Source organism: Gymnoscopelus microlampas (assembly GCF_963454915.1).
Source record: "Gymnoscopelus microlampas genome assembly, chromosome: 9".
NCBI lineage: Eukaryota > Metazoa > Chordata > Actinopteri > Myctophiformes > Myctophidae > Gymnoscopelus > Gymnoscopelus microlampas.
The window spans coordinates 48,813,440-48,832,675 of NC_139946.1; the positions used below are offsets into that span (position 1 = coordinate 48,813,440).

Below are 19,236 nucleotides of genomic sequence, written 5' to 3' on the forward strand. Positions count from 1 at the left end.
GCACTTCCAATTTCAGATTAGTTTAATCTGTATCCTGTTTTGGTTCTCTATCCTGATTGGTGTAATCTGTATCCTGACTTAGTTCTCTATCCTGATTGGATAAAATTGGTATCTCGACCTGAAAATGCATTTTCACTTTAATAAAGAGCTGGAGAGACTTACTGAATCCAGTGAATAAACTACTTACTGAATAAACACTCTATATAGTATTGAGAACTATCAGAATATAGAGCTATTTAACACTTATTTTAATTTGATTTGATTCAGGAAATCACTTACCCTACCTTAAAGTCCTATGTCACACTTTCGCTATTCGAAAATAAGTTGATCTACAATGTGGCACGTTGTGAGCTTAGCTCTGCTATGTTTGAATCATTTTACTTTGGTACTGAATTAATGTACTTAGTTCCTTTCCATCACAGATGAAAACACATGAGATGAACATGATCACATCATTGTTTATGTCAAGGTTTGTGATAATTCACTGTGACAGGAGATGACTTACAACGACCTAATCTCACAGCAACCTCCTCCTGGTGTTCTCCATGTTGGACCTGACAGATGTAAACTCCTTTATCCTCTGCATAGCTGTGGTTTCTCAGTTTCAGAGACACGATGCCTTTCTGCAGCTCACTGGTGTTCAGGGTCAGTCTGTCCTCATAGCCCCTCCCCTTTTTCTCCTGACCATTCTTATACACGTAAATACACTGTGACCCCTTAAACCACCTGATTGTCATGGAAACCGCGCTGTTCTCAGGAGAGAGCTGACACAGGAGGGTGGTCTTTTTACCATAGCCCTCGACCCAGCCTTTAGTGAAGAGTTTAAAGCCATCTGTTGGAGAAGGGAAATTACATAATGACATACAATTACGATAAGTATAACAATTACAGTTCTGTCAGGACAACTCATGAATGGATAACGGTCAACTCATGAAGGATAAGATATGTTTATTGAATATAAAATGAGCAATATATGTGTTATGGTTTGGCAATGAATTAGGTACTGACAAAGCACATCTCCCAACCATAGGGACTCTGAAATCCCTTTAACATAAACAGCAGATCCAAAACGACAGGTGGTAGCTGGGGTGGTGGAGGGTGAGCAGTAATTGTTTTGCAAGACAGCAGTGGAGAGAGCAGCAGCATCAGCACGAGCAGCAGCAAAAGCAAGCAGGAATTAGTAGTGCAAACTTTCAAAAGGTAAGAAAATCGAAAAATTATGATTTAATTTAATGATTTATTTATTCTGGCAGTGAATGAGTTAAATGAACACAAAATGCATACATCATCATTGTCATCAACCAGTGGTTAACATGAGTCTCTCCAGTTAATATATTAAGAACAGACACTGTAAAAAATATTGCTGATTTATCATGTATTGTAAATACAAATTCAAAACAGAGACCATAATCTGCACATCAAGTTAAACAGACCTCAGAGTGTGTGTGTGTGTGTGTGTGTGTGTGTGTGTGTGTGTGTGTGTGTGTGTGTGTGTGTGTGTGTGTGTGTGTGTGTGTGTGTGTGTGTGTGTGTGTGTGCGCGCGCGTGGGGTGTGCGTGGGTGTGTGTGTGTGCCTTGCAAATGTATGCATGGCATTTGTGGCATCTACTTAAACAGTCCTCAGTGTGTGCGTGTGCGTGCGTGTGTGTGTGCCTTGCAAATGTACGCATGGCATTTGTGGCATCTAAGGCTGCTTTATTTTCTAGTGTCACAGACAGCCTCTACACCAGACTGGTTGATGCTGGTGGGTAAGGTGCTTTCCCAAGCCCTGCCAGGAACAGTCTACAGTTTCTCTAATTATAGGCTGGGTTGATCGCCGTACACACCAGTGGCTCAGGATAGAGTGTAGAGTAAGGGTTCATCCCCACCTCCTCCTGGCCGCGTGCAAAAGTGTCCTTGAGCAAGACGCTGAACCCCTAACAGTTAAGCGAGCAGTTGGGGCCTATTGCTGCGTTCACACGGGCAGATACAAAGATACACGCTACCATTCATTTTCAATGGAAGCCAGCGACATGAAGATACAAAGCAACATCCGACGTTTGTAGCTGCTACAAAAGATACAAAGATACGAAGCTACAAATTCAAGTTGAGATGGGTTCAACTTCCAGATACAAGGATACAAATTCAAGATACAAAAATGCACAGCATATTTGTCGCTTTGTATCTGTGTTGCTCAACACGGTCGGTGACGTCAACTAAGTACACGTACTCAAGTACTTTTCTTAAGTACAATTTTGAGGTATTTTGACTTTACTGGAGTATTTCCAATTTTCAGTTCCTTTTACTTCTACTCCACTATATCTCAGAGGCAAATATTGTTCTTTTACTCCTATACAATTATTTGAAAACTTTAGTTACTAGTTACTTTGTAGATTTTTATTTGTATTACAAAACCACCGATGCAACGCATTGTGAGCTTGTAGATCTGCTATTTTCCAAAAATGTGTATGCATTTTATACATTTGAAAATGTTGTGAAATGGGACATTCTGCATAATGAGTAGCTACTTTCCACTTGAAGTACATTTTGATACCAATACTTTTGTACTTTTACTCAAGTGCATTTTGAATTCCAGAGTTTTACTTGTAACAGAGTATTTCTATATTGCAGTATTGATACGTTTACTGAAAGCCGTACCAGGAAAGTCCAAAAATAACGATTTTTAGCAACCTCTGCTGGTCATTACCGTCATTGCAGATCTTTAGCGGAGTCCTGCATTACCCAGAATTCCATTTGTTTTCACCGGAAGGCGGAAGCGTTTCAAAAAGCGTTCTTTTTGTTGTTTTGCAGATCTGCAGATCGTTTCTCTTAGCCAGTGGAGCTTTAGTTACCGTGAGCTGTGCTTTCTTTTGCTGTTGTTTTTCCATCTTCAAATCCTATAAAGCCATAAAAACAGCGTGATATTCCTTTTTGTTACTAGCGGTAGTTCCGAGCCAAACAGGAAACCGGTGCATTTTACCGGTGCAAGTTACCTAGTATAATAAGTAAAACATGTTTTTTCTTTTTTCCACCACTGGTTCTCCTCATATCCGGGCTATGAATGTGTGTGTGAATGGGTGAATGTAATGCACAATCTATGTAAAGCGCTTTGGATAAAAGCGCTATTTAAATGCACCATTTACCATTTACAAGCCAGAACAGGGTGGAAAAAAAGCAGGGAGGGAATAAAGAATAAATAAATCAATGTGATTGGTTCGCGCTTCGCTGCGTCATCGGAGCTACAGTTGTAGTTTTGTATCTTCGTATCTGGTAGTTGAACTCAGCTCAACTTGAATTTGTATCTTTGTATCTTTGTACCTGTGTATCTTTGTATCTGCCCGTGTGAATGCAGCATAACTGCTCCGCAAGAGCAGGTACAATGTTTCCTCCACCGTCAGTGAGTGAATGTGTGTGAATGAGTGAATTTAATACACATTGTAAAGCTCTTTGGAAAAATAAACTATAATAATAACTATACCTAATTGGCCCAACTGGACCTTCTCCAGCCATTTATTTTTATTAAAGGTAGGGTAAGTTGTGTTTTTATGTAAAAAATAAGTGTTAAATGGTTTTATACTCGGATAGTACTCGTTGTTCAGTAACAGAGGTCTCCCCATCCCTTCAGCTCTGGATTAAACATAAAATGCATTTTCAGGTTGTTGCGTTTAATGTTTCGTTTAATGACTATAGAGATACTGTGTACCGATTTGCTTGATGTTTTGACAAAATCTGTAGGAGTACTGTCAAAAAATGTGTTTAGCAAAAAGTGGCCTCCTGGTGGCGCTATAACAGGCCCGTGTGAAAAATTTGGGGCAGAGGTTCTGCTCTGGCATCCACAGACAGAAGGCCCGACGGACGGACACACGGACGGACGGACAGGGGGCAAAGCATACTCTCGCCATGCCTTTCGGCCTGGTGGAGACAATTATCATGTATTGTAAACACAAATTCAAAACAGAGACCATAATCTGCACATCAACTTAAACAGTCCTCTGTGTGTGTGTGTGTGTGTGTGTGTGTGTGTGTGTGTGTGTGTGTGTGTGTGTGTGTGTGCGTGTGCATGTGTGGCATCTAAGGCTGGCTTATTCTCTATAGTGTCACAGAGAGCCTCTATACCAGACTGGTAGATGCTTGTGGACAACCCAACTATTTAATTATATGGTCTATCTATCAGGAAGTAAGAACAGTGCTGTAACCCTACCATACCACAGCGTACCATCAACTCTGGACTCTGCCATATTTCCTGTATAAAGAAAAAAAGAAAAAAGCCAAATCACCACACATATCCTCATAACATGCATCTAAATATTATTATCTATACATTAGTATCTTTACATTATTATTTGTGTATTGTGTCGAGGAGACTGGGTATTCATCGGTGTGGACCTGACCCTCATCTTGTCTCCCCCATGAGGAAGATGAGCGGGCCCGAGGTCCGCCAGACATGATTGTATCAGAACGGCGTACACCATAACTTCCTCTTATCAATGACTTGCTGTTTCTGACAATGTACTGTTATGACCCGTTGCTATGGTGTCAGCTGCAATGGGGGACTTTTGGGGAAGCAGGGCCATATTAGGCTTGTCGGATGTAATCAAATTGTATAAATACTGCTGTATAATTCTGTTTGGGGGGTTGGTTGGTAGAGGAGCCTGGTGTGCGTATGAGGTGTCACATTGTTCCCCCAACTTACGATCGGGCGAGGGACATAGCCTTGTATAGAGCTTCTCCCATATCCCCTCCCCCCATATTCTAATGGGGGCAATGTCCATACTGTGCGTCTCAGCCTCCGTAGGAGGTGGGTACTGCGGCACTTGTGTGGCATGTGTGTCGACCCACTGTCAATAGTGGTAAGTGCTCGTTTCAAAACAAATATTATGTCACTTCATCGCCTCGTTATAATTGCACTTGTGTGCTTTACTACTCTTGTACTCTTGTACTTGTACTATTAACACAAACTGCTATACGTTTAAATGTATGCAAATTAATCGCAAATAACAAACACTCCTGGTGTGTACGGACAATAAGCGTAAAGCCGGGGAAAAAAACACTGCAGTGCGACACATTGTGAGCTTGTAGATCTGCTTGCAGATCTCCTATATTGGCTTGTAGATCTGCTATTTTCAGTGTGACCCCTAAACCCGTCTAAAAAAAAGTCTGAAAACCTTGTTTTAAAAATCATGAAACAACAATGTATCTTGTGAGGACCAGGAAAATTGCCCTCACAATGTCTATTTCTCAAATTCTACTATGCTTGTGGGGACTTTCGGCCCTGACAGAGGATGAACACATAACCCCTGCAGGGATAGTTAAAGTCCCATGCATGACATGTTGGCCTTAAGTATGCGTGGCACTTTATCTGTTTATTTTGATCCACACTTCCCTATGAATTGAATGCAGTTCAGCCAGTTAATATCTTTGTCTTACTGCAGTGGCGTAATTTGCATGGTATGTGTTGTGCGAACCAATGCTCTCGATTGTACACTAGAAGCCCCCCCCCCCCCCATCGGATCTCGTACTATTTCCCATAATAAACAGTGCACAGGCGGAGCGCACTTACACTCTTCAAGGAGATATTACAATAATTCAGTGGAAGCACAATGAAGTATATTACATTTGTGCGTAACTATGTAGGAGGAAGAGAGCAAGCTGTGTGTGTGTATGTGTGTGTGTGTGTGTGTGTGTGTGTGTGTGTGTGTGTGTGTGTGTGTGTGTGTGTGTGTGTGTAAAATAAATAGCAGATCTACAAGCTCATAGCGTGGCACAACAATATTTGGATCCGAGATGTAGTGGAGCAGAAGTAAAAGTATTGGAAATTGGAACTACTCAAGTAAAGTACAAATACCTGAAAATTGTACTTAAGTACAGTAGTTAAGTAAATGTACTAAGTTACTTTCCACCACTGCCCATGGGAATAAAAGTAAAGCTACTGGTGCCAGGACACATGCAAAATGTCTCTCCACCTTGCTGGTATGTGCTGGTATGTTGTGTTTCTGTGCACTACCAGCACACTGCTGAATCTCCCAAAGATAAGAGTGTTAAAAAGTGTTCCGAAAAGCAATGAAAAGTGAGAAATTAGAATAATGGAATGGATATAAAAACATGTGTCTAATCAATTAAAAGTACAACTCCAATTTACAATTGAGAAATAAAAAAAGCTAAACTACACACAGGCAGGGTTTATAGGCAGACAGACATTAAATTAAACTCTTACTCTATGGTTGATGTGAATGAAGTATCGAACGTCCTGTCCCTTCGATGGTGAAGCTCCGACTAACCTGATATGCCCAGTAGCTGTATACCTGGGCGACTGCCCAGAGCACCTGATTGGATGCCTGATCTGTCAGTCATCATACAAAAATGGGCCAATACCTTGACACCTGCCCCTTAAAGGTAACTCCCCCTCTGTTAATGTCATCAGCTTTATTTAGCTCAAGAAATAACACCACTGGATTCAAAACATTTCCGCAGTGAACACCTTTAACACGCATTTATGAAAAAGATATCCAGTACTTGAGTCAAACTATAGATACAAGTGAAAGTTGCTCTGTCAAATGTGTACTTGAGATAAAGTACTTGACTGTTACGTGTGTCAGTAGTTAATTAGCCTGAAAGAGCGAGCCCTATCGATGGTCTTGAAGGACGGATCCAAACCCAGACGGTTGGATTCCAGCGCCGCTTCCTATTGCTTCACCAATCTATGTCCCCGCCTCCCCTCACCTCCCCCCTGGCCTGTGCACGGAACACGCTGACGTCACCAAATTTAGAGAGACGCCCCTCTGCACTCTGATTGGTTAGGAGATAACAAGGTTTAGAAACCACCGTTGCTGCACGGTTCGCCCAGGCTTTTTTTCTTTTGTAACGGGGGGAGTAGTTGATAGTTTCATGATAAAAAGGAGTTGACTGTCCTCGCCACAACGACATAGTGAAGAGGAACTCTTGTTTGACAAGAGTTGTCAAACAAGTCTATGAAACTATCTATGAAATCTATGGAAAAGTTTAATCTGCAACACATCTTTATACAATATGTAGTGGGGGGTCCCTGCTTCATCTCTCTCTCAGCTAAGGGGTCCTTGGCCTGAAAAAACATTGAAGACCCCTGCTCTATTATGTGCATGTCTGATTCTTTTGCCCTGCTCTCCCACTCCCTGCCTTCTTTGTCTTCTTAATTCTTGCTATATCTTTAAGATGATGTCAGGCTGACTTTGCAGTGACTTGACGTGGCCATTAAAATTTCAAATATGAATCCATAATTACGCCAATAGATTTCTGGCTTGACCTTTAGCCATCAAAGACAGTGAGTAATGCTCAAGGTGAGGTTTGACTTTCAGCCTTTCTTCCTTGGCAGCAAAGACAATTACTTCAGGTTGGTCTTTGTAAAGTTGAAGGACATTTTGGCACGTCCAATGACGCAGTGGATATGTGGCAGCGGATATGTGGTAATACAGTCATTCAATGAGAGAGCTATGCAAATGTACCAGTGTGTGTGACTGCAGAGCCTGGGCTTCATAAAATGACCAAATTTCACTATATTTGTTTTAAAGAAAGGAGGTTGCACAGCTCGTAGTCACGATGCAATAACTTTTGTTATTATTTAAGACACCAACGTTTCGACAAAGTATGTCTTCTTCAGGGTATGACAGGCATGGATAAGCAGCTCACATTTATAGAGACTGGAACGAAGGTGAACTCATCAGGGAGTGTCCTCAATTATCTGGCCAACACCCATGGTGAGTAATTGGTTGCCATTATTGACAAAGGCTTAAAAACAATTAACATGCACAGCACTGCACAGTGCAAAGCCCTATTGAAATTGCAAAGATTATTATTTTCCCGATAATTAATCGGGAACATTAGGGCCTAAACATACTCAAAAAGTTGCGGCCATTTTGAATTTAGAGTGTACACACACACACAACCACAATGCAAGAGCTTTTTGCCAGAGTTGGGCTGGAAGGCCCTGAGTTCCTCTTTAAGGAAAATAGCCGATCTATACAAGCTCTCAACGCCTCGCAGCGTTGAGAGCTTGTAGATCTGCTATTTTCGGCTAATGTTTACCTTAGAAAAGGGATGCTATAGGGTTCAAGTGGTTAATGTAAAAAGAAGTTCACATCACACAATGATTTGGTGGCCCCCCTGTAGTAACTCTGAGGACCCCCCAGGAGTCCCGGACCCCCTGTTGAAGACCCCTTTCATAGAGAACATGTTACATTCTGCACATACTGTAAAAACGAAAACGGTCGTCCAAAACCCAAATCATTTACTCAAGTAAAATGAGCAAGACCACTAATGTAGAAAAATACCGTACAAGTAAAACAGTTGACAGTTCAAAATGTTATTTCCAAAGTTTTAAAAAATCTTTCCAAAGTAGCCAATCGACAAGCTCACAAAGTGTGAGCTTGTAGTAATGACGCGTCGTTAGCTTTTAGATCATCAGTTTTGAAAAGGCCAAAGCATAAATTAAGGCTTATTTGGTTAATGCATATTGATAATCTCAAACTGCATGTTGCATATTAATAATCTCAAGCTGCAAAGTAACTAGTAAATAAAACTGTCAAATTATTTTGTTTAGTAAAAAGCACTATATGTCTCTGAGATGTCGGATGTAGAGTAGGCCTACGAGTATAAAACATTGCAAAATGTACAGCACTTGAGTAAAGGTACTTAGTTGCTTTCCACTACGGTCCCAGAGTCAACCACTGCCTTGCAATGTGCGATTTTTTGTAAATCTGCTATTTCTGCTATTCTACAACAAATGCAGGATAGGCTTTAATGGTTAAGGCAATAAGACAACAACAGACCGCGTCAGGAGTGATTTGTGACAGAAGGGTACCAGCAAGTGTAAGAGGGAAGATGTTTAAGACCATATAGTGAGAGCAGCCATGCTGTACGGCTTGGAAACGGTGACACTGACCAAAAGACAGGAGGCGGAGCTGGAGGCGGCAGAATTGAGGATGCTACGATTCTCATTAGGAGTGACAAGGCGGTACATGATCAGAAATCACTACATTAGCCCAGGTTAGAAGGTTTGGGGATAAAGCAAGAGAGGTGAGATTGAGATGGTTTGGACGTGTGATAAGGGCAGTGGCGTAAAGTAACTAAGTACATTTACTCAAGTACTGTACTTAAAGGAGCATTTCACCCCTGGAAGAACTTTCAGTCACTCAATGTTAATAATATTTGTAGTAGATAACAGTAGCAAAATTTCAAATTTGCACCCTATGGCCAGAAAAAAATATAGAAGTCTGTGTGTTTGACTGGGGTTTGACTGGATGACTGGGGTTTGGCTGCATTACTACAATGACCACAATGCTTTGGGGCACTGCCCTTCCTTGTGGGGAGGAGGCTGCGTGGGGGCGTGGTCTACATTGTAACTTTCCCCTCCCAGTTCTCACTACAACAATATCAACAAACACATACAGCACATTGGCCAGTGTTGCTATGTCTGCTTATTATACAGTAAAGGGTGTGCAATGACTTGTGATTATGTATGTCTCTCGCTCTACTTATAACAGAAATGCTCTTTGCCATCTTAGCCCTCACATATTCTATATGGGGTTTCCAGCATAGCTTATGGTCTACCCTCTACTGTGCAATGATCTACCATATATGCACTACTGTTCGTAAGTATGGGGTAATACATATAAGACAACAATAAATTCACTAGTTACACTACAAAAAAGAGCAATAAGACTAATAAACAACGTAGGCTATTGGGACCACACACACACAGATTGTTTCTGGCATCACATGTCTTGAAGTTCAAGGACATAGTCAATTTTAAAACCGAAACGAAAATGCATTTTCTGTTTTATAAAGAGCTGTAGAGACAAGGAGACTCCTTTTACTGAACAAACACTCTATAGCAATGAGTACTATCAGAATATAGAGCTATTTAACACTTATTTTAACCAAAGAAAATCACTTACCCCTACCTTTAAGTTCAGGTCTAATTCCTTTTTAAAGCAGGTTTGCTAGTTTAGTATAGTTTTACATTTCTGAAAAGGCTTTTAGTTTATGTATTAATGCTAGTGTTACTTGTGTTGTGATTTTTTTTTTCATTTCTTGGGTCATTTAACACACTTATTCACAGTTAAAACTGAGTTTGACCCCTATGGGAGCTATCGTTGCCATGCTTACAGCCGTCACCATGGTTGTAGTGCCCCAAGCTATGGGATGAATGATCAAACTGCAAACTGCACACTGTTAGACATGTTAGACAGAGAACGCTGCAAACTTTCATTTACGGCCCGTGTCCACACACACTGCATTTCATGAGAGTGAGGGCGCTTTGGATATCATCTTCATGCCACAAGCACGCAGATTCACACATGCAATGTTCTAAATTCAGGTGCGAAGGGTCCGGCTGCGAGCGCGTGCGTGTGTGAGTGCGTGCGTGCGTGTGTGTGACACACGCTCTTATAAGCAAGGGCATATCGTGTGTATGAGTGTCTGACAATATAAACTTTTTTTCACTAGGATGCAATTACTTACAAGAGGCTGTTGTAATAATGTTGACATCTAATCATTATAATCAGCATTATAATCGGAGCCTTCATCGAGGGCTGTCCCAATTAATTCCCCCCTCACTCTCTCATTTCTCTCATCTCACACACACTCACACACACACACACACACACACACACACACACACACACACACACACACACACACACACACACACACACACACACACACACACACACCATCAGCAGCAACCCCCCCCCCCCCCACCCAGGATGAACGTTTCTGTGTTTTGGGCACCGTCAACCACCCTCAACCAGGCGATAAGGTTGCACTGATTAAAGCGATTACTTTCTCCATGACACTGCAATAAATCTGCTTTATGGTGCGTGTGCGACTCGCTGTGCCACAGCAGAGAGATTCTCTGAGTGATGTTATGTGTTTTCTTTTTTCTTTGGCTGCTGTGGTTTTTGAGGTTCCTAATGCATAATTTATGAGACCCTGCTGCCCTAGATGTAAGACACTCACACTCACTGTGTCCCTGTCACTAGGTCCCGGGAGTCCCTGCTTTTCTGTCTGTTTCTCCCCATTGCTGTCAGAACTGCAGACTCATCCCCAGTTTTCTGCCGTAATGTGAAGAAGACTCACCTCTTCAGACTCCACCTCACCTTACCAAAGATTTGCACTCATTTTAATCATTTTTTCAAAAATAGCAGATCTACAAGCTCATAGCGCTGCACTCGGTGCCGCACTATGAGCTTGTAGATCTGCTATTTTTGAATAGCCAAGTATATCACTATCCTTGCACTCTTTCTTGCCTCCATTTATTTCGACTTATGCCCTAATGATTGGCGAAGATATGGCTACTATGCAGGCATATCCTGGACACTTGTTCTCATGATTGCAATGACCAATATCACCATCTCCGCCTGGCGTATGCAACTTTGCTTATAGATAGGCTTGTAGATAGATATAACTGCTGAGTTAGGCAATCTCCAACAAGTCATTTATCGGACCTGTGACAAAATGTTTCTCTCCCCCAGAAGCAGAGAATAAATGTTGTTGCTTTTTATTTTGTTTTTTCAAGGACCCTCACTGTGGTATCCATTCGGCCACGGACCTGAGAGTGTACAAATGGAACAAAATGGACCCGCAAGGGTCCCAAACAGGTCCATTTGTTTCCATTTGTACACTTTATACAGACCTGTAAAGGTGCATTTATGTCCTTACTATAAGCTGACCCCCTTAAACCCCTTCAAGGACCCCTTTGGGTACCCGACCACACTTTGAGAACCACTGCTGCTGAGTTCCCTAACTGTAACTATGTGGAGTTCGCTGCTTGGCCTAATATGGTCTGATCGCCTATCAGGGAAGCTGATACCGTAATATGACACGTAGAAAGCTTCCACACTTTCTGTGTGGAAATATTAGGGCATCGGCTTCTTTGACTGGTCACCGAAACCCACCGGCTTTGTGGATTGGCCAAGCTTTAGTGTGATGTCACAACGTCCAATGTAAGGGATAGCATTTTTAATAGGACTCAAAACTTTGCGAATCCGTGAAACAACTGCTTGGCAAATGCACAAACAAGAGGCCTTACACAGTTATTGTCTCCGCCAGGCTGAAAGGCATGCCGAGAGAGTATGTTTTACCCTCTGTCCGTCCTTGTGTCTGTCTGTGACCAGCTAATCTCCGCCACCGTTGGCTTGATTGCAGCGAAACTGTGCACACACACTCCCTGGATGCCAATTCCGAACTTCTGCCCCAAATTTTTCACATGGGCCTTTTATATACGCCACCAGAAGGCCGACAGATTTTCTCCAAAAATCTTGCAAATCGGTACACATGATCTCTATAGTCGTGATCAAGACGGATGAGATGAGATTCCATCCTCATTGGCTAAGATTGACATCTAAAGTTTGCAGTAGTGGCTTGTTTTGAACAAAATTCTGCAAATCATGAACGTCTGATTGCGGTCAAACTTTGCACGCACATTCACACTATGTTGAGGAACAAATGCCACCCTTTTAACATTGGCCTGTTATAGCGCCACCAGCAGGTCTAATTTAGCAAAACTTTTTTTTGCACAAAATGCCTCAAACCATGAATGCAGTGTCCGATTGCCGTGCAAGGCTTAAGAACAAATGGCACCCTTTAAACATTGGCCTATTATAGCGCCACCAGGAGGCCACAATAACCTATCTGACCTGGCGGAGACCTGTGCTCCGAGGAGCACATTTTTGTGTGTTGGTTCTCCCACAGCGATTTGTGAAAGAATCCGGAACGATATACATATAATGCTTAACATATTTCATATTTAGAGTTACTTTTTAAACTTTATTTTCCATATTATATCCAGTATTATTATGTTTTTGTTGTTGTGTAGGCTTATATCTGTTAGCACAGTCATGTGAATGTGGGCCCCCAAGAGAGTGTGACCCCATGTATATGTATTTTAAAGTCTGATCATTATTTTTGTTGTACTAGTGTTTACATTTCATGTTAAACATCCATGGAGCAGTGAGGACGGAACGTTTGTTCTTAGACGGAACGTTCGTTCTTAGACCAGTTTCTCTGGGGACCCAATATAAAGTAGCACCCCTTCCGGTTTTCTACAGTTGCATTCTGGAAAGAGAAACAACAAGTCAAGTCTTTTCATTGTTCCGTGTCTTTTCCTGTTTTAATTCAGGTCCGTACAATGTAAACAAACCAATGATGTACCTCATAAGAGCAGGCTTAAGTAATTCGATATTTTCGCTAAATGCTATTAGGTAAATGAGTGGTTAAAGTGACGTCTTTTACCGGAGGAAAAGTTTGAATGAAACTGAAACTGTCTATGGGTGACGCCATTTTGTGCCTAAATGCCGTGGTTGAGATTGAGAACGGGGTGTTTAGTTTGCAAGGGCTCCTGTACACTGTGAATATTTTGATTTGGGGTTTATTGTTTGTTTATGTTTTGATTCATGAAGACAACAGCACTGTTATGATGATTTTGAATAACACCAAGTTATTTTCTATATATTATATTATTGTCAATGTTGTGGAACTCAAGCATTCCAAACCTTCATTTCAGTGTCTTGTGAGCAGCACAGAAGTATTGTCGCGTTTGGTAGCCAATAGTTAAAGGGATAGTGCACCTTAAAATGGCACTTTGATAATGCACTTTTAAACAGTGTCCAAGTCAGTCATATTCTGTGGAGAATATACTTTAGTGCTAAAGAGTATTATTAAACATTAAGGGTCAATTCAGGTATTTAAAGTAGGAGTGAATAGGTGTAAAAGTGAATTAATGTGACCTGAACATGTATGTGGTGAACTGAAATTGTGATTAATGTGAAAATGAAGAACACTACTGAACCAAAGACTAAAACAGAGATGAATGGAAGTGAATTGTATTGTGATGACATGATTTTTGATAGTTGGGTTAATAAAACCAACAGATTGTGAGTTGCATTCTGGAAAGAGAAACAACAAGTCAAGTCTTTTCATTGTTCCGTGTCTTTTCCTGTTTTAATTCAGGAGCAGTTTTGTCTCTGTGGTACCCAGCAGCCCTGGGACCCGTAACATGAACCTTTACCACAGGTAAGTAGCTGTTTGTACATGTAGTGACAAATACACCTTCATGATTGATTCACGATTCATTTGTATTCATGAAAATGCATAATACCTGAACATATTTATGTACAACATCTATACAAAGCGAAGAAAAACTAAACTAAACAAAGCTTGCAAGCTTATTTCCATTGTGGTTCCATTGCTGCTGATTGTCTGACTGAATTGCATCTGAATAGCAACGCTAAGCTTATTGTTTATATAGACCTAGACATAAGGTGTCAAAACCCCCTAACAATGAATGAGGGTAACTTGGGTCAAACAATGGTGAAATAGCAGGCGTACCTTTATTTAAACAGATGTTTTTTTGCAGAAACCTGATTGGTCTGAATTAATTAATTTAGGCAAAATATATTTTTTCTTGTTGCTAATAATGTGGTTATGATCTTATAATCGTGATCTAAAAGACTAATTGGTCTGATTTTTTATTATTTTAACTGCAAATAGAAACATATTTTTTCAATCTCTTAACTTTTTAACACAAACCATCTTTCCACACTACTGTTTCTTACAGACAAAACAGTGACAGAGGCTAACTTTTACTGACAATGAGCCACCGTCATTATGTGTGACTACTTTTCTGATAGAATTACGTCTGAATGTTAAAGCTATTGGTTACTTAAAGGAACTACACCATGAATTTTTACTTTTTCTTCTTTTTTGTGTGTTTTTGGTCTCCCCTACCTCTCTTCTATCATCAACAATACCCCAGTTTGAACACTCAGGCTTTCACAGCAAATCTGGGGTTTTCTGTAAATTGGTCTAAAAACAGGCCAAACTGATTTGGTCCCTGACATGACACGTCAGGGAACAATTCCTCCCATTTTTCAGTTCAGTTTTTTTTCTTCTTTTTTTGTTTTACTTTTTCCACACAGAACCAGGCGATAACATGCATACAAACTGGCTCAATAGCGCCTGTAACAAACAGGACAATGTGGTATTGCAGGTGAAAGTGCTTTATAAGCCAGAGAGGAGTTAGTTGGAATGAGTATATCTGAACCTTGATTAAGGCTCAGACCTTTTGAAAAACGTTTGAGGGACATAAACAATATGATATTAAATATATATATATATATTTTAATTCATGGTGTAGTCCCTTTTAGTATGGAAAAAGTATGGAAACAGACAAACTACACCGGCCATATGATATTCTTAAAGAAAGCTGGTGCCCTCATCAATCTACTCTGTAATATTACTTGGCTATTAAACATGAACCATTGTTTACAACGCTCAAATGATTATTTATTGGATAAACATACTAAACTATAGTAATACATATAAAATGCTTATTTTATTTGATTTACTGTAATCTTCATTTTGTTTTTAAGTCTCTACGACATAACACATCTACACACTGAACAACCATATTTGTGTATACATAGACTGCTGCAGTACTTAATACATACAGTATTGATAATTGTTATATTGGTTATGGCTCATGTTGTTAATACAGGTGTGAAAAATAATGAGAAACAGATGAATACAAGATGTTGATTTTAGTTAGTCATTTGAAATTGTCGCATCAATAGTCTTAGAACAAAAAGTCATGTTTTACTGTTCAATTAACTATCTCCCTGCATGTATTGTCATGTTTCTTCTGCAGTTCATTTTTACTAAAGCATTTGCCTCAAACTTTATGTTTTTTTCCTCTCTTGTGTGAATCATCATGTTTTACAGGCTATTATATTTGGCCAAATTATTAATTTGGCCAAAACCTTTTGCCTCAGCACAACTAAAGGGGTACCCTTGTATGAATCCTCACATGGCTTTTCAGGTGACCCACATGAATGAAACATTTGCCACAAACTGTGCAACTATAGGGCTTTTACCCTGTATGAATCATACTGTGTCTATTCAGATCATTCTTTTGAACAAAGGCTTTGCTGCAAACTGTGCAACTATATGTATTTTCCCCCTGTGTGAATCACCATGTGTTGCTTCAGATTTCCAATTAGATTAAAGCCTTTAGCGCAAACTGTACATCTAAAGGGCCTTTCCTCTGTGTGAATCATCATGTGTTTCTTCAGATTTCCATTACGATTAAAGCCTTTGCTGCAAACTGTGCAATGATAGGGCTTTTCCCCTGTATGAATCAAAATGTGTTTCTTCAGATTATTCTTTTGAACAAAGCCTTTGCTGCAAACTTTGCAACTATGGGGCTTTTCGCCTGTATGAATTAACATGTGTGTCTTCAACCTACTTTGAAAATGTAAGCCCATGCCACACACTTTACAACTAAAGGGATCCAATCCATTGTGACTCCTCATGGATGTTGTTTGTTTTGACAGTTTGTGGCCCAATGGCAATCTTTTTTCTTCCACATGTGTTTTGTGGGATTTCAGTGTGTTTAAATCACACTGGTCTTCCCTATTCTCCTCCCACTCATCACTGCCTTCAGTGTCAGATTCAGAACAATGTGAAGAGAGGACATTTACACCAGTAGATCGCTGTAATACTCCACTGTTCTCTACACCAGCTTGTCCTTTCATGTGTTCATCTGAGGTGATGGCTAGAGGCTCTGCCTCCATGGAGATGTTTTCATTATCATCTTCACTTTTCATTGCTAGTAATGTATGTGGTGACTCATTAGTATCCTCTGGTCTTTGATGTACGCCCTCCTGTTCTTCTTTAATCTTTGGAGGCTCATCTTCACTTTTCGCTGCTAGTAATGTATGTGTTGACCAATCAGTATCCTCTGGTATTTGATGTAGGTCCTCCTGTTCCTCTTTAATCTTTGGAAGCTCTGGTACGTCCTGTACCAGACTTGAGCTCCACTCCTGCTGTTCAATGGAAACCTCCTGGTTTACCAAAGAGAGGTGGAAGAATTCTAAACAAAAGATGACACCAGAGTAAGACATGAGAGTTTGAATTTACACTTCTTACAAGTGTTTGCATCAATCATTGTTTTATCAAAGACATTTGGTAACCATTACCAGCTGCAACCATTCCAATTTACCTATGCATGTGTAATGCAACTTTGACTCAAGTAAAGTAATACAAGCAACTGATGTAATACAGCCAAATCTATCCCACCCATTTCACTGCAACTATGTTTAAACATCTTACAACAGACAGCTCAGCATGTTCGACCTGTAATGCTAGAATCCCCTGTCTCACATTACATGATCAGCTCTTTATTTAATTGACTGTTTCAAATCCATTAATAGTCCCCCTAACCTGAAAGGTGGCCACTAGTATGGACAGGCTAAAATATGTTTGACTTTAGCTTTAACCTCAATGCTTTATACACTCTTAGAAACAAATGTTTAAATTCAGTTTAACAGTTTGAAATGTAGTGAATTACCAACCTGATCTGTGTAATTTGATGTGTGGTTTCAAAACCATATCCAGTAGTCTGCGTTGTCTGTCAATTTCCTGCTTGGAACGGAAAGCTTGGTCCTCGTACTCTGTTATGATTCTTCCAACAATCTCAAATATCTCTTCAGCAGCAGCTGCAGAGAGTCGCTTGTTGAGTCGCTTGTTCACCAGGGACTTCAGTGCTTGTAAAGCCATGTCTCAAAGCTAGATCACTACAGAAGGATAACCGAAACCAAATCTATAGCAGAGTGAATAACTTCACCTATAGTCCAGAGGAGAGGTGTTTAGCTCTTAACCAACTCAAGTAGGCCTACAGACTCAAGTGATGATACCAAACTACACAGAGCCCTTGCTATATACTCACAGGGGGTGTGTGTGATGGCCAATCAGTGTGTCTGTGTATTTGCGGGGGGGGGGGGGGGGGGGGGTTACAGACCCATCAGATTGATGGCCTGCCAGTCTGATGGGCCATCAGTCATACTGTGTTTTGTCAATCACCCGCAGCAACAGACTGAATGTAACGTGATTAACCTGTCAAGTAGGTCTCTCTCTGACACTTGTATCTCAGCCCTCAGTAAGGGACTCTCTTTTGTACCCACCACTCAATGCAATGACTTTAAAACTCTAGTTGATTTCCATAAATTATTTCATAATCTGCTGAGAGAATTTTTCTGTAATACTACTGTGGGTGACAATAATGTACCTGAGATCCATTCAGATAATACACAGCTTCCAGTGGCTGCCCCTGATGCTGCTAGCGAGCCCAAAAAAATGTTTTAAAAAGAAATCCACTTTTATTCCACCCAAAACACAGAAATTCCTCTATAGACACGTAGAGTGATGGAAAATTATGTTTCCCAGCATCTTAGGAATAAGCAGAAGCACAAGGTGACTAACAACCTATCTAAACAACAGCGTGAAGCACTGCTGGAACTTAAAGAGGATTCATTTTTTGTGGTACAATCTGCAGACAAAGGGGGCGCCATTGTACTTTTAGACAGGGACGCTTACCAATGAGTTTTTTTTTTTAATAAAAAACTGAGTGTTAATCCGACTCCAGGGTTTAGATACAGGAGATATCAGCAAGAGTGAATATGAATATATGAGAGTGGATTGTCCAGTTACACCTGTCATTTACACTTTGCCCAATATTCACAAAAATGTCACTACTGTTCCTCCTGGTAGACCAATTGTTTCAGGAATTGGCTCTCTCACAGAAAATATATCATCTTTTGTAGACTATTTCTTAAAGCCACATGTTCTCTCACCTCCTTCTTATGTGAGAGACTCGAGTGATTGCATTCAGGTTCTACAAACTATAGAAACTGTAGAAAACGTCTCACTATTAGTTACACTCGATGTAGAGAGTCTATATACAAACATTCCTCACCAAGGTGGCTTAGAGGCTATTGAATATTTTCTTATTATATTTGTTGTGTTATGTGCAGCTACACATAGTCACTCAGACCTTCGAGCTGTTAAACCATAAACCTTGATTCTTGATAGTTTTTTATTGATGAAAATACATATACATTAACATAATTGTACACAATCTATCAAAATGGGGCGAAACAATGAAGCTTAAGAGCTTATTCCCATCGTGGTTCCATCTACAGACATTTTTACTGAATGTTCAAAAGTGTACATGTGGGTTAGATTGTATAGATTGCATAGTTGTTACTGGTGGACAGAAGTTGAAATACAATAGAACAGATTGAAGAAAGGGATAAACAGTGATTAGTAGGTCATAGTTTATCATTACAGATTGGCCATATTGGACATCAGTCTTGCTGGAGCAAAGTGTTAGTTCTAAGTGAATAAAACATGTGAACCTGCATGTGAAGTCGACACCCATCACATAAC

General features: G+C 40.3%; 1 long non-coding RNA gene across 1 annotated transcript; it reads right to left on the bottom strand.

The window, feature by feature from the left end:
- Window positions 1-510: 510 nt before the first annotated feature.
- On the bottom strand, window positions 511-6,246 carry LOC311051962. Its single transcript, XR_014601448.1, has 3 exons — window positions 6,194-6,246; window positions 4,196-4,222; window positions 511-832 (listed from the first exon to the last, which is right to left on the bottom strand). It is a non-coding gene; the product is annotated as an uncharacterized lncRNA (long non-coding RNA).
- Window positions 6,247-19,236: the final 12,990 nt, after the last annotated feature.